The sequence below is a fragment of the Oncorhynchus mykiss genome, chromosome 9, assembly GCF_057628025.1.
Source record: "Oncorhynchus mykiss isolate SJ-2025 chromosome 9, ASM5762802v1, whole genome shotgun sequence".
In the NCBI taxonomy this organism is placed as follows: Eukaryota; Metazoa; Chordata; class Actinopteri; order Salmoniformes; family Salmonidae; genus Oncorhynchus; species Oncorhynchus mykiss.
Genome location: NC_143030.1, coordinates 43,578,652 through 43,594,760, shown reverse-complemented (window position 1 = coordinate 43,594,760; position 16,109 = coordinate 43,578,652). Strand labels below are relative to the sequence as shown.

The following is a 16,109-nucleotide window of genomic DNA, read 5'->3' as shown; positions in this document are numbered from 1 at the left end:
TCCCCTGTTTCCCAGTCTGACCTGGCTTTACTCTGCTCTGTTCTGTCCCCTACTTCCCAGTCTGACCTGGCTTTGCTCTGCTCTGTTATGTCCCCTACTATCCAGTCTGACATGGCTTTACTCTGCTCTGTTCTGTCCCCTACTTCCCAGTCTGGCATGGCTTTACTCTGCTCTGTTCTGTCCCCTACTTCCCAGTCTGACATGGCTTTACCCTGCTCTGTTATGTCCCCTACTTCCCAGTCTGACATGGCTTTACTCTGCTCTGTTATGTCCCCTACTTCCCAGTCTGACATGGCTTTACTCTGCTCTGTTCTGTCCCCTACTTCCCAGTCTGACATGGCTTTACTCTGCTCTGTTCTGTCCCCTACTTCCCAGTCTGACATGGCTTTACCCTGCTCTGTTATGTCCCCTACTTCCCAGTCTGACATGGCTTTACTCTGCTCTGTTATGTCCCCTACTTCCCAGTCTGACATGGCTTTACTCTGCTCTGTTATGTCCCCTACTTCCCAGTCTGACATGACTTTACCCTGCTCTGTTATGTCCCCTACTTCCCAGTCTGACATGGCTTTACTCTGTTCTGTTCTGTCCCCTACTTCGCAGTCTGACAATGACTTTACTCTGTTCTGTTATGTCCCCTACTTCCCAGTCTGACATGGCTTTACTCTGCTCTGTTCTGTTCTGTCCCCTACTTCCCAGTCTGACATGGCTTTACCCTGCTCTGTTATGTCCCCTACTTCCCAGTCTGACATGGCTTTACTCTGCTCTGTTATGTCCCCTACTATCCAGTCTGACATGGCCTTACTCTGCTCTGCTCTTTTCTGTCCCCTACTTCCCAGTCTGACATGGCTTTACTCTGCTCTGTTCTGTCCCCTACTTCCAAGTCTGACCTGGCTTTACTCTGCTCTGTTATGTCCCCTGTTTCCCAGTCTGACATGGCTTTACTCTGCTCTGTTCTATTCTGTCCCCTACTTCCCAGTCTGACATGGCTTTACCCTGCTCTGTTATGTCCCCTACTTCCCAGTCTGACATGGCTTTACTCTGCTCTGTTATGTCCCCTACTATCCAGTCTGACATGGCTTTACTCTACTCTGGTCTGTTCTGTCCCCTACTTCCAAGTCTGACATGGCTTTACTCTGCTCTGTTCTGTCCCCTACTTCCCAGTCTGACATGGCTTTACCCTGCTCTGTTATGTCCCCTTCTTCCCAGTCTGACATGGCTTTACTCTGCTCTGTTATGTCCCCTACTATCCAGTCTGACATGGCTTTACTCTACTCTGCTCTGTTCTGTCCCCTACTTCCAAGTCTGACATGGCTTTACTCTGCTCTGTTATGTCCCCTACTATCCAGTCTGACATGGCTTTACTCTGCTCTGCTCTGTTCTGTCCCCTACTTCCCAGTCTGACATGGCTTTACTCTGCTCTGTTCTGTCCCCTACTTCCCAGTCTGACATGGCTTTACCCTGCTCTGTTATGTCCCCTACTTCCCAGTCTGACATGGCTTTACTCTGCTCTGTTATGTCCCCTACTATCCAGTCTGACATGGCTTTACTCTGCTCTGTTATGTCCCCTACTATCCAGTCTGACATGGCTTTACTCTGCTCTGTTCTGTCCCCTACTTCCAAGTCTGACCTGGCTTTACTCTGTTCTGTTCTGTCCCCTACTTCCCAGTCTGACATGGCTTTACCCTGCTCTGTTATGTCCCCTACTTCCCAGTCTGACATGGCTTTACTCTGCTCTGTTATGTCCCCTACTATCCAGTCTGACATGGCTTTACTCTACTCTGGTCTGTTCTGTCCCCTACTTCCAAGTCTGACATGGCTTTACTCTGCTCTGCTCTGTCCCCTACTTCCCAGTCTGACATGGCTTTACCCTGCTCTGTTATGTCCCCTACTTCCCAGTCTGACATGGCTTTACTCTGCTCTGTTATGTCCCCTACTATCCAGTCTGACATGGCTTTACTCTACTCTGCTCTGTTCTGTCCCCTACTTCCAAGTCTGACATGGCTTTACTCTGCTCTGTTATGTCCCCTACTATCCAGTCTGACATGGCTTTACTCTGCTCTGCTCTGTTCTGTCCCCTACTACCCAGTCTGACATGGCTTTACTCTGCTCTGCTCTGTCCCCTACTTCCAAGTCTGACCTGGCTTTACTCTGCTCTGTTATGTCCCCTGTTTCCCAGTCTGACCTGGCTTTACTCTGCTCTGCCTGCCTGGTCCTAATCTTACAGGCTTTGTCTTTGTCTTGGCATAGCCACATACAGTAACACATCACAGACATGGGTCCATTTCAAGGATATGTCTTGACAAAATGGGCAAACAGGTATGGTTCTGTACATTGTATATAAACCACTGGAAATAAGAGGGAGTGGGATTCGTTGCATACAGTATTACTTTGTGCATATTGATTGTGTGTGTGTGTGTGTGTGATCTTGGGCCATAAGAATACAGATTCTGAAAGAGTCTGATGGAGGAAGAGTGAAAAAGATGCAAAACCAAGACAAAAGAAAGACGGAACAAAATACACTTATTAAATGTGCATCTCAGTCTGTGTATTAGATTGGTCATTCCCCGAAAAGAGTGCCTTTTGCATCCCTGTTGATATTTTAAGTAGAACTTGTACACCAATATTGCTTTTTAAAAGCCTGTAATATTAAATAAAGTGCCCTTTAACAAAGACCACATGGAGATTTCAATAAATCCGAAATGTTGAAGACTTGCTAATGTGCCTAAATTCAGCATGTCCCTGTGTGGGCCCTTCTAGGAAGATTTTAATCCGCTTAATCCAAACATTTCTCCAAGTTTTCGTCATCGTTGTAAAGCCCTAGTCATTTCTGAAGATTATTATTATATCCTGTGATCAGTGATTCATCTTCGACTGTCCTTCATTTTTAGGAACAGTCTTTTTTCAAATATATGGTGGAACTATTCATTTTTTAAGTGTTTTATTAAAGAAAAATTGACCATCTAATAGTCAAATCATAGTGTAAAAGCAGGTCAGCTGGTTCTACTGTAGTGAGGTAATAATGACCATGTATGCATATATTATACGCACAGGGCCTTCAGAAAGTATTCAGATCCCTTGACTTTTTCCACATTTTGTTACGTTAAAGCCTTATTCAAAAATGGATTAAAGAAGAAAAGAAAATCCTCAGCAACCTACGAACAATACCCCATAATGACAAAGAGAATTAAGGTTTTTAGAGATGTTTGCAACTTTAAAAAAACATAAATAGCTTATTTACATAAATATTCAGTTGAGCTCAGGTGCATCCTGTTTCCATTGACCATCCTTGTGATGTTTCTAAAACTTGATTGGATGCCAAGAGTGTGCAAAGCTGTCGTCAATGCAAAGGGTGGCTACTTTGAAGAATGTCAAGTATAAAATATATTTTGATTAGTTTAACACGTTTTTGGTAACTACATGATTCTATATGTGTTATTTCATAGTTTTGATGTCTTCACTATTATTCTACAATGTAGAAAATAGTCAAATAATGAAAAACCCTGGAATGAGTAGTTGTGTCCAAACTTTTGACTGGTACTGTATATACACAGCTTCAGATTCCTATTTAGGTGACAGGTTTCAGATAGATACCAGACATGGATACTATAGTATTATTCTATCACACATTCAATAGTCAGTCCTCTGGATACTGTAACAGAGATATATATTTTTGGCCCCTCAGAAGGGGATGGCTATCTAGTCCTTGGGCATTGTTCTTTGTGCTTTCCTTATATTCCTGGACAATTTGCCATGCAGCTCCAGGTGAGAGACAACATAAATTAGGACCGAGCCTAAAAATCTCCTTTGGAAAGAAGCTATGGACAGCCTGTGTCCAATAGTGAAAGAAATGGCCCGCACCACAAGAGTTCCTTTTTGAGACTTCAGTCAAACTTATGGAACCCAACATCTAGTACTTGGGCCCATGACATCAGGAGTGTCTTCCGGGGGATCGTTGACAATGTGGTCATGCAAATGTCCCTACATACACATTCTTTCAACCAAGCTCAATAAAACGTCAATCTTTGTTGAGGGCAAAACGATTACACCAGTTCAATCAGTTCTCAACATTTGATGAAACGTTATTACAGTGAAGAGTTAATAGTCACTGTTTGGCTTTGCATGTTGGTCAGATTGGCTGGTTTGGTCAATGGTATCTTCAAAGTTTATTAAGTAGGAATCAGATGGATATAAAATGGAATGAAAGACCAATAAATGCATACTTAGATACACTATCATAAGTGTTAAATTGTACTTTTCTTTGAGAAAGACAAAGTTCTATTGAAAAAGCCTCTCCCCCAGGAGGAAATTTACATTGAAAATGTGACAACTAGGCCCCCTGAGTTGCACAGTGGTCTAAGGCACTGCGTTACAGTGCTTGAGGCGTCACTGCAGCCCCAGGTTTGATCTCAGGCTGTGCCACAATTTGCCCAGCATCCTCTAGCAACTCCTTGTGGCCGGCTGGTCTCCTGCAAGCTGACTTCGGTCACCAGCTGTACGGCGTTTACTCCAACACATTGGTGCAGCTGGCTTCCGGGTTAAGCGAGCAGTGTGCCAGAAAGCAGTGTGGCTTGGCAGGCTTGTGTTTCGGAGGATGCATGACTCTCGACCTTTGCCTTTCCCGAGTACGTATGGGAGTTGAAGCGATGGGACAAGACTGTAACTACAAATTGGATACCATGAAATTGGGGAGAGGTGTAAAAAGTACTAAATAAATACATACAGTATGACAACCATATTCATGAAAACAAATCACCTTAAGATCAATTATTGAGTGTAGATAAATAGAAACAGAACATAATACGAACACATCATGTTAAAGGCACCAATCAATAACATGTTCTGCAAAACAGTTGAACAACAATATTAAAGGTAGTGACACATACAGATTGTGTGTAGTTAGAATAAGCATCAATCAATATTAGAATGTATAAAAGTTATTATATCCATGTTCCTCGTCAACAGGTCATAAAATAAAATGTAATTTCCAACTGGTTTCTAAGCAAGCAGAAGGTCTGCAAAGTAAATGTGTTATCTTTAGCAAGTAACCTTATATGAGATGAAGATAATAGCAACATTCCAAATAAAAATTGTGAGGGAGATCCAAAGCTCACCCACTGCTTGTGTAAATCAAATATTAATAATTAAGTAGTTTGTAAACCCAATCTGAGCCCTCCCTTGAACACACACACACACATCCATAGATGTGGGTGTGGCCAACAGGAAAATGTAACCATATGTGCTACATCAACATGAATCTGATACCTTGCACAACCACAGAAGACATTTTGTCTAGTATTGTGTGACAACAAAGGGAGAACAGTTCAATGTCCTTTTATGCGCTTGGTGCCATGTTCTCTTTGTTAAGGAGGGTGAAGAAAGGTCCCTTTGTTTTTCTCTCTTTCAATACACATATCTTGGCGCTCAAATCGACTGACTGGTTGTTTCCTTTGTAACCCATGCAGATCACAAGACAGTCTTTTATTCTGTCTGCTTGCTCCCTTCAGAGTTAGTCAGAGTCCTAAACTGGGAAAAATAGAGGAGTTTATTTGTCCAGTACTTAAAAAATATCCTCTCCTGTTGTACAGGTTTCCAGTGGTTTGCAGAGGATATCTTCTTTAATTGAACCCCCCATAAACGTACAGTGCCTTGTAAAAGTATTAATCCCCCTTGGCGTTTTTCCTATTTTGTTGCATTACAACCTGTAATTTAAATAGATTTTTATTTGGATTTCATGTAATGGACATACACAAAATAGTCAAAAAGTTAAATGAAAAAAATGACTTGTTTCATAGGAATAAATAAAAAAATCAAAAACGGAAAAGTGGTGCGTGCATATGTATTCACCCCCTTTGCTATGAAGCCGATCTGGTGCAACCAATTAGCTTCAGAAGTCACATAACGAGTTAAATACGGGAAACCACTATATCTGGCTCAACCCATCACTTCTTATCACCCCGAGAACACCTCACAGTGAAGCATGGTGGTGGCAGCATCATGCTGGGGGGGATGTTTTTCATCGGCAGGGACTGGGAAACTGGTCTGAATTCAAGGACTGATGGATGGCGCTAAATACAGGGAAATTCTTGAGGGAAACTTGTTTCAGTCTTGCAGAGATTTGAGACTGTTTTGGGGGTTCACCTTCCAGCAGGACAATGACCCTTAGCATACTGCTAAAGCAATACTCAAGTGGTTTAAGGGAAACATTTAAATGTCTCTCAAAGCCCAGACCTCAATCCAATTGACAATCTGTGGTATGACTTAAAGATTGCTGTACACCAGCGGAACCATCCAACTTGATGGAGCTGGAGCAGTTTTGTCTTGAAGAATGGGCAAAAATCCCAGTGGCTAGACGTGCCAAGTGTATAGAGACAAACCCCAAGACTTGCAGTTGTAATTGCTGCAAAAGGTGGCTCTACAAAGTATTGACTTTGGGGTGGTGAATAGTTATGCACGCTCAAGTTCTGTTTTTGTGTTATTTCTTGTTTGTTTCAGAAAAAAAAATTACCTTAAAAAAAACCTGCATAGAATTCACCGGCTTGAATGCGAAGCAGTAATTGTTTCAAAACATTTCCTGCCATGTCACTGATGCGTCGTGAAATGGTATTGTTTGATGAAGTCATCCACAATAGTATGGGGCTTGCCTGTCCCAGCCACTCGGCAGCTCACCATGTAAGGCGCTTCTAGCCCCTTCTTATTAATGGTATCTGTTGCTTTTATACATGTCTTACTACTCAAAAGTTGTCTTGATTCTCACTCAAAAAACTCCTGTGGCTTATTTTTCAAATTGGCATGTTTTGTTTCTAAATGTCTGCGCAAGAGTGAAGGTTTCATTGAGTTCTGAGATAGTTTCAAATAACACACTGTGGCTGAGGAAAGGCACTACTCCCAATATTTGTGAACCCCAAATCAATGTAGTTCTCATCATATTTGCGCCTCTTCGATGGTCCAACGTCCGTGTCTGTTGTTCGGTGTTTTCCCGGGTAAGGTGGCAGTAGCTCTTCGGCTACATCAGATTCACAACTGTCAGTGTTCATGCTAGCTTGGCTATCAACAAATGTAGAATTACTGATGCTAGCATTGGATGTGTTCGTGGAAGCAGAACAACTTGTGTCATCGACAGGTGCAAGTGTAGTACTGCTGGTAGTAGCAGTACTACCAGTAGAGCTGGTATGTGTGTCTATACATGTGGGCCTTACTGTATTTAACCATTAATCCATTTTCGAGCAAACGGAGTGAGCAGCAGCTGTGATTGGCAACATACAGACCGTTCCCGCAAAAGAGTAACGGTTAATGAGATTGGATGTTAATTATTTGAGTAGGCTACCTGTATTTGACCTTATGTTGGTTTCATTTTATTTTTGGCAGTGAAAACGAGGCTCCTCGGGTGAGGGAAAAAAACTCACCCAAATGTATAGCCCTGTTGGAAAATGTAAATGATCTAAAGTATTGATAGGTGTTTCCTATGTTTACATTTATTTGATTGTTGTTATAATGAAGATTGACTCTTTTCTGTTACACAGCAAATATGACATGTCCGTCTGATGTTGATTATTTTTCTAACATTTTAACTAATTGCTGAAACTATGGAAAGCTGATTCCTTGTATCAATTTATTAACTTCGACTCGACGCCCCTTTTATGTGCCTGGCTGGTTTTCCATACCAAACTCATCTCTCAATATGTAACAGTAGATTTGAATGCATTTTTAATGGGAGATTATGATTGAGAGCCTTGAGACAATTGATACATGGATTGTGTGTGTGTGTATGTGTGTGTGTGTGTGTGGCATTCAGAGGGTGAATGGGCAAGACAAAATAATTAAGTGCCTTTGAATGGGGTATGGTAGTAGGTGCCAGGCGCACTAATTGAAGTGTGTCAAGAACTGCAACGCTGCTGAGTATTTTACGCTCAACAGTTATGCGTGTGTATCAAGAATGGTCCGCCACCCAAAGGCCATCCATCCAACTTGACACAACTGTGGGAAGCATTGGAGTCGAAATGGGCCAGCCCTGCGGAATGCTTTCGACACCTTGCAGTCTATGCCCCGATGAATTGAGACTGTTCTGAGGGCAAAAAGGGGTGTGACTCAATATCAGGAAGGTGTTCCTCATGTTTTGTACGCTCAGTGTATGTTTCATGTCTTACTTGTTGAATGTTTCTGTCATGTCTTGAAAGCAACCCAACGTTTTGCTCAAGAATTATACTAACAAGCTTACTAACACACAGCTAACGTCTTGTACTAGGTTATGCCAAAACAATTGCAACCCTTGTGCGGTGGCCGCATTATTCAATTGAACTGTTCTCCCTTTGTTGTCACACACAAGGCTAGACAAAATGACCCATGTGGTTGTGCAAGGGATCAGATTCATGTTGATGTGGCACATATGGTTAAATCTTCCTGTTGACCACACCCACATCTATGGATGTGTGTGTATTCGAGGGGGGGCTCAGATTGGGTTTACAAACTACTGAATTATTCATAATTGATATACACAAGCAGTGGGTGAGCTTTGGTTCTCACTCCCAAGATTTAGTATTTTGCTATTATCCTCATCTTAGAGAAGGTTACTTGCTAAAGATTGCGTCGTTTTTATCCTTGTATGAAATTCATTTTAGTTAGATATGACAGCTCTGTCTCCAGAGACAGAACAGTGACTTTGCCACATACTGTACCATTTAATCCATGTTTAAAGATACAGTCTCTACTTCCTGATTTGCTCTAAAAACATTTAAAGAGATTTACTTTCCAGAACCTCTGCTTGCTTAGAAACCAGTTAGAAATTGCTCTTCCTGTTGGCGGAGAACATGGCTATAATCACTTTTTTAAATGCTAATATTGATTTATGCTAATTCTAACTACACATAGACAATCTGTATGTGTCACTACCTTTAATATTGTTGTTCAACTGTTTTACAGAACATGTTATTGCTTTGTGCCTTTATTAACATGATGTGTTCGTATTATGTTCTGTTTCTATTTATCTACACTCAATAATTGACCTTAGGGTGATTTGTTTTCATGAATATGGTTTTCATATTTATTTTGTACTTTTTTATCACTTTTACTTCCCAATTTCGTGGTATCCAATTAGTAGTTACAGTCTTGTCCCAATGGCCAGTCGGAGTGTGCCAATCAGGACCTGGAGATGACTCTTCGGTGCCTCGTCTCGGCCAGCCCCACCACCTGGAGCGAGCAACTCCTGAGGCAGAGGCAGCATTCCTGGCACTCAAGCGTCACTTCACCTCTGCTCTGGTCCTTACTCAGCCCGACCCAGAACTCCAGTTCATCGTGGAGGTGGATGCCTCTGACACCGGGGTAGGTGCTGTTCTCTCTCAACGTTCCCCCTCTGATCAGAAGGTCCAGCCATGTGCATTCTTTTCCCGTAAGCTCTCATCTGCAGAGAGGAATTTTGACATCCGAAACTGGGAACTCCTTGCAGTTAAGCTGGCTGTGGCGGAATGGCGTCACTGGCTGTAGGGCTCGGTAACCACCTTCATCGTGTGGACTGACCATAAAAACCTGTCCTACTTCCAGACCGCCAAACGTCTGAACTCCCGAAGAGATAGGTTAGCCTTGTTCAACACCCTCACCAACGCCTCATCAGGTATGTCACCCTTCGAGTGTGCTCTGGGTTACCAACCCCCCTTGTTCCCTGCCCAAGAGGTTGAGGTTGTGGTTCCCTCTGTCCAGGACCATCTGCGCCGTTGTCACTGTACCTGGAGGCAGGCCCGGGGTGCCCTTCTTCTTGCCTCCGACAGGACCCAGTCCCAAGCCAACCATCCACGGGCCTCAGCTCCAGTCTACACCACGGATAAAGTGGCTCTCATCGAAGGACCTGCCATTGAAGGTGGCATCGAAGAAACTTTCCCCCCGATTCATTGGTCCCTTTGAAATTGACCGTGTCATTAACCCCTCTGCGGTGCACCTGAAATTCCCAGCCTCTCTCAGGACCCATCCTACCTTCCATGTATCCCTGATTAAACTTACCTGCTCGAGTCCTCTGTCTCCTGCAGCAGCTCCTCCACCCCTTCAGCTCATCGATGACCATCCTGCCTATACCGTATGGCATCTTCTGGACGTGCGCCGTTGGGGTCGTGGCTGGCAGTACCTGGTGGACTGGGAGGAATATGGGCCTACTGGGTGCCCCACCATCAAATGTTTTAGGTAGCCTTCCATAAGCTTCCCACAATAAGTTGGGTGATTTTTGTCCCATCCCTCCTGACAGAACTGGTGTGACTGAGTCAGGATTGTAGGCCTCCTTGCCCGCACACACCTTTTCAGTTCTGCCCACAAATTTTCTATGGGATTGAGGTCAGGGCTTTGTGATGGCCACTCCAATACCTTGACTTTGTTGTCCTTAAGCCATTTTGCCCTAACTTTGGAAGTATGCTTGGGTTCATTGTCCATTTGGAAGAACCATTTGCGACCAAACTGCAACTTCCTGACTGATGTCTTGAGATGTTACTTCAATATATTCACATATTTTTCTTCTCATGATGCCATCTATTTTGTGAAGTGCACCAGTCCCTCCTGCATCAAAGCACCGCCACAACCTAATGCTTCCACCCCCATGCTTCACGGTTGGGATGGTGTTTTTCGGCTTGCACGCATCCCCCTTTTTCCTCCAAACATAACGATGGTTATTATGGCCAAACAGTTATTTTTTGTTTCATCAGACCAGAGGACATTTCTCCAAAAAAGTACGATCTTTGTCCCCATGTGCAGTTGCAAACTGCAATTTTGGAGCCATGGCGGTTTTGGAGCCATGGCTTCTTCCTTGCTGAGCGGCCTTTCAGGTTATGTCGATATAGGACTTGTTTTACTGTGAATTTAGATATTTTTGTACCTGTTTCCTCCAGCATCTTCACAAGATACTTTGCTGTTTTTCTGGGATTCATTTGCTCTTTTTGCACCAAAGTACGTTCATCTCTAGGAGACAGAACGCGTCTCCTTCCTGAGCAGTATGATGGTTTTGTGGTCCCATGGTGTTTATACTTTGCACTGTTGTTTGTACAGATGAATGTGGTACCCTCGGGCATTTGGAAATTGCTCTCATGAATGAACCAGACTTGTGGAGGTCTACAATTATTTTTCTGAGGTCTAGGCTGATTTATTTCGATTTTACCATGATGTCAAGCAAAGAGGCACTGAGTTTGAAGGTAGGCCTTGAAATACATCCACAAGTACACCTCCAATTGACTCAAATGATGTCAATTAGCCTATCAGAAACTTCTATAGCCATTTTATGGAATTTTACAAGCTGTTTAAAGGCACAGTAAATATAGTGTATGTAAACTTCTGACCAACTGGAATTGTGATACAGTGAATTTTAAGTGAAAGAATCTTTGTGTAAACAAAACCTATAGTTTGTTCACAAGAAATTTGTGGAGTGGTTGAGAAACGAGTTTTATTAATGACTCCATCCGAAGTGTATGTGAACTTCTGACTTCAACTGTATGTACTGCAGGATCAAATTGGAAAGATAGGTAGGAGCAAGCCTATGTAATTCTGTGTAGGTTAGCAGTAAAACATTGAATTCAGCCCTAGCCTTAGCAGGAAGCCAGTGTGGAGAGGCTAGCATTGGAGTAATGATCACATTTTGATCACATTTTTTGATTCTAGTCAAGATTCTAGAAGCCGTATTTAGCACTAGATTAGATGTATTTTTGTGCTTTATCCAGGTAGCTAGAAAGTAGAGCATTGCAGTAGTCTAATCTAGAAGTGACAAAAGCATGGATTAATTATTCTGCACAATTTTTGGACAAAGTTTCTGATTTTGGCAATGTTACGTAGATGGAAAAATCTGTCCTTGAAACAGTCTTGATATGTTCGTCAAAAGAGAGATCAGGGTCCAGAGTAACACCGAGGTCATTCACAGTTTTATTTGAGATTGATTGTCAGATTCAATAGAAGATCTCTTTCTTTTTTGGGACCTAGAACTAGCATCTCTGTTTTGTCCGAGTTTTAAAGTAGAACATTTGCTGTCATCCAATTCCTTATGTCTGAAACACAGGCTTCCAGGGAGGGCAATTTTGGGGCTTTACACGGTATCATCGAAATGATTAGCTGTGTGTCGTCCGCATAGCAGTGGAAGTTAACATTATGTTTCCGAATGACATCACCAAGAGGTAAAATATATAATAAAAACAATAGTGGTCCTAAAACGGAGCCTTGAGGAACACTGAATATACAGTCGATTTGTCAGAGGACAAACCATCTACAGAGACAAACTGATATCTTTCCGACAGATAAGATCTAAACCAGGCCAGAACTTGTCCGTGTAGACCAATTTTGGTTTCCAAATGAATGTGGTGATCAATGGTATCAAAAGCAGCACGGAGGTCTAGGATCATGAGGACAGATGCAGAGCCTCGGTCTGATGCCATTAAAAGGTAATTTACCACCTTCACAAGTCCAGTCTCAGTGCTATGATGTGGTCTAAAATCCGACTGAAGCTTGACGGTTTGGAGGCCATGACTATGGTGATTCCTGGTTGTTGAAACTATAATTTAAAGTGAAGTGTTGGTGGAGCCTCTTATATTCTCCCTCTCAATTGATAAGACCCTCTTGTCCTCAAAAGTCTTGTGAATGTATCATTGTATTTGCTGAGATAAGTACGGGAGCTCGCTTGACCTGTGGAGATTCTCACCTCAATAACTGTATCATTTGAGTCTCCTGAAGGCCATGGGAAGACCAAAAGTAAGTTTTCTCACTCCTTTTTCTATATTTTTTTAATCATATTGTAAGTATGACCGAGAATGTCAATCTCAACTTACAGTCCTGTACCCTAAATTATTTCTTAGATGTTATTATGTTGTTTTTTTAAAGATCATTTTGGTAAACCACTTGAAGGTGCTAAGTGTTAACATACTATTAGCATTGATGCCATGTGGCTACATTTCATGTACTTGCTAATGCTATGCTAAAAACTCAGTCCTGATACTTTCAGTCCTGTTACTCATATGAAGGGTAACAGGACTGAATAAGAGTAACATGGGTGAGAAGTTTGAATGAAGTAGACATTTTAAATGTGTGTCTGGTATATACATTGATTAATTATAATACTATTCTCTTTATTTTAAGTTTTAGAGTTGGATTTACTGAAGGTGTTTTCAGGTGTTTTGAACACATTACTTACAGATTACTTACAGGGAGCCAATCGATAAGGGCTGCAGAGAAGCAGCGGCGCTATCGCGCTAGACACAATACCGACCGAGAAAGGAGAGAGAGATACTTAAAGAAGGAAGAGCAGAAATACAGGGAGGACATAGCATTCAGTCAATAACAGGGAAAAGCGCAGATGTTGCAAAAAGTGAAGGAAGACTTACTACAGGATCAAGTCCAGGAAAGAAGATGGCTTCATAAACAAAGTCCGCGATTTTTACACCAGGGATGATGTCAGTTGAATTACGACTGGGAAGAAGCCGACCCTCACCCAGAGGAAAATCAAAAATCAGAAGAGGTTCCTTTTGGACACGATGAAAAATCTACATGTGAAGTTTCTGGCAGAATATGATGGGTCGATCTCATACTCCCTCTTCTGCTCAATGCACCCCTTTTGGGTTGTTTGCCCAACTCTATGACCAGGAGATTTGCATGTGCAAGCTGCACAAAATCTCAGTTTTATCATACAGAAACTGCACCACCCGAAGATCATCAACACTTTCAATCCTGATGAACTTCTAAAATCCATCACATGCAACACTGAGTGCATGAAGTGCGTGTATAGAGAATGTGCAGTGTGCAAGGACCTCTCTAGTCCCGTCTCTGGCCAACACAATGATAAGAATGAAGTGACTTATGTCCAGCGGCAAACAGAGTTACAGACCACCCAACAGCAACTGCTGGAACAGCTGAACCTGATGCTGTGCATTTTTGAGAAGCAGACTTACAACATCAAGAATGAGTTTACTCACTACAGGGCACTGAAACAAGGCTTGAAAGCACATGAATGCTTAATTCATGTTGACTTTTCCGAGAATTACCTCTGTAAGTACGGCACAGGTAAGCCTCTTTGAGGTAAGCCAAGACAAGGTTGCCCCGGATGGATTGGGAGGGACCCTGAAGAGGACGGCTGACAGTCTTGTCAGCAAGGGGACAGATATTCCTGATGCTTTCGGAGCTGTTTTCTGTGTTGAGCAAGACGAATACAGCAATTCAGTTGTTTCTTTTTGTGGAAGAGGGAGCAGTGTCAGAGATGCCCAAGGATGTGCCACCAGTTCCATCTACGATGAAGATGTATCAGGCAGTAAACCTAGGCCGTGGAGAGCTGACCTACAGGGATGTCAGCTGCTTGTGCACAGCAAGACAACATCTGAACTGTGAGTGCTTTAATGCAAAGCATTTCACACTCAATCAACAGAAGGCTGCCACGACCACAGAAAATCAGTGGCAAAGTCCCGAGGTTGTTGGCAAATGGTGTGTGCTGAAGTACGACGGTCAAGTTTACCCTGGCATCATCACAGACAAACAACACACATGTTAAGGTTTGTTGTATGAAAAGGATTGGGGCCAACAGGTTTGGCTGGCCAGCCCGCGAAGACATCCTTTGGTACCCGATTCAAGACATCCTGTGTACCATCCCGCCAGTGAGGCAGCTCACAGCTCGTTACATGGAAATTGACAACAAAGTCTGGGTCAAACTAGAAACTGTTTCTTATAAAAGACAAGTTTTTGTTTATTAATTGATTGCAATTCTGTATGAAATACAATTGTCGTGTGGTGTTTTATATGCAGAAAATAGTATTTTCAAGTTAATCTTAGGTACTGGAAGTCAATGTAGAGATCTGAGGATCTGCTTAATATGCTCAGCTTTTAGTATTTGTTGTCTTTCTTGCCTTTTGTAGAGGAAGATGGAGAACCCATACTGTGCAGAGGCAGGAGCCAGACACACATGCTGCATGGGGAGGAGCGATACTCACACCTTCTCTCTCCCCCGCCCGCACACACACACACACACAAGAACACACAGTAACACAATTGTTACTGCTTTATGTTTCTATTTGGACTAATATATTTTGTTTTATCTTTGTTTAATTGAAGGTAGTTCTGTGACATCCAGTTATTCTCACACACACAAGCACCCGTTCCCGTGACCAAATGTTCATTCCTGTTACTTAATTGTTTTTTATAAAAATAATAAAGATAAACCACTTATTTTTCAATTATGTTTGGTCCATCATTTAAACAATTGTTTGATAAATCACATGATAGATTTTTGATCAAATTGAGGTTGGGGTCTCCCTTAAAAAAAAAAAAAGGCTTTGTGTTTTAAAAGAAAATACATTTCGCCTGCATATGTTGTAACTTTTTAGCTACAGATATATATTTTTTTTAACATGTAACCAAATATTTCTTTAAAATACCCAATTTATTGAGGGAAAAACAAATAAACTTTTAATTGATATTGAAACCGTTTTAAGAGATTTGGTAACAGGACTGAGAAAATGCAACCATCTTCCATTTAGAAACCTTGTAAAAAAAATAAAAAAATTGCATGAGATTGACCATTACACATTTTGAATAGTTAAACGTGTGTTATTAGATACAGTGCTGAAAAAAAATAAAGAATTAAGTTTAATTTTGAAAAGTTGCAACATGCAAATGGCACCGATTTGGCGGAATGGCCCAGATACTGCTCCCTGACAGATAGCTAGGTAGAGGCTAGCTAGAACTGGCAGTGGTAGCTACTAGCTAGCCAACTAGCTGCTAGTAGTTCATTCACTTCAGTCGTGAGGGGATGAAACATTCGCTACTAGCTCAGCACTGGGAATAAATAAAAATGTGAAACACACACAGACAGCTGCCCCTGTTCACCTCTACCATGCTGGTCCTATACGCCAGCCTTTCAGCAGCTTTGCCTTTACACAGCCTGTCCGCACGATTTGTGGTGTCCGTGTCGTGCGGTCATAAATCCAGCAGTCTGAAACAGTAAAACTTTACCCAACCGCTCTGAGGCGTCCGCATAGTCCTAAAGGACATCACTGCCACGTTTTGTATTACAGTGCAATGATAAAACTGGGGTGGCCAAAAATGCAATTCCAGAGTGTGTGTGGGGGGGGGGGGGGGGGGGGGTCATGTCCCTCCCATCCCCAGTCTAGTGCCTAGAC

The 16,109-nt window shown here is 42.3% G+C and overlaps 1 long non-coding RNA gene across 2 annotated transcripts in view; it reads left to right on the top strand.

Moving 5' to 3' along the window:
• LOC149981218 (uncharacterized) overlaps positions 1–16,109 on the top strand; it is a 92,154-nt gene that overhangs the window by 14,398 nt on the left and 61,647 nt on the right. The window contains exon 2 of one of the 2 annotated variants that reach the window (XR_016483267.1): positions 14,847–15,164. The exons of the other annotated variant lie outside the window; for it this stretch is intronic. This is a non-coding gene — a long non-coding RNA (uncharacterized LOC149981218). Of the gene's footprint in view, positions 1–14,846; positions 15,165–16,109 lie in introns of those variants that run through there. 2 annotated transcript variants of the gene reach the window in all.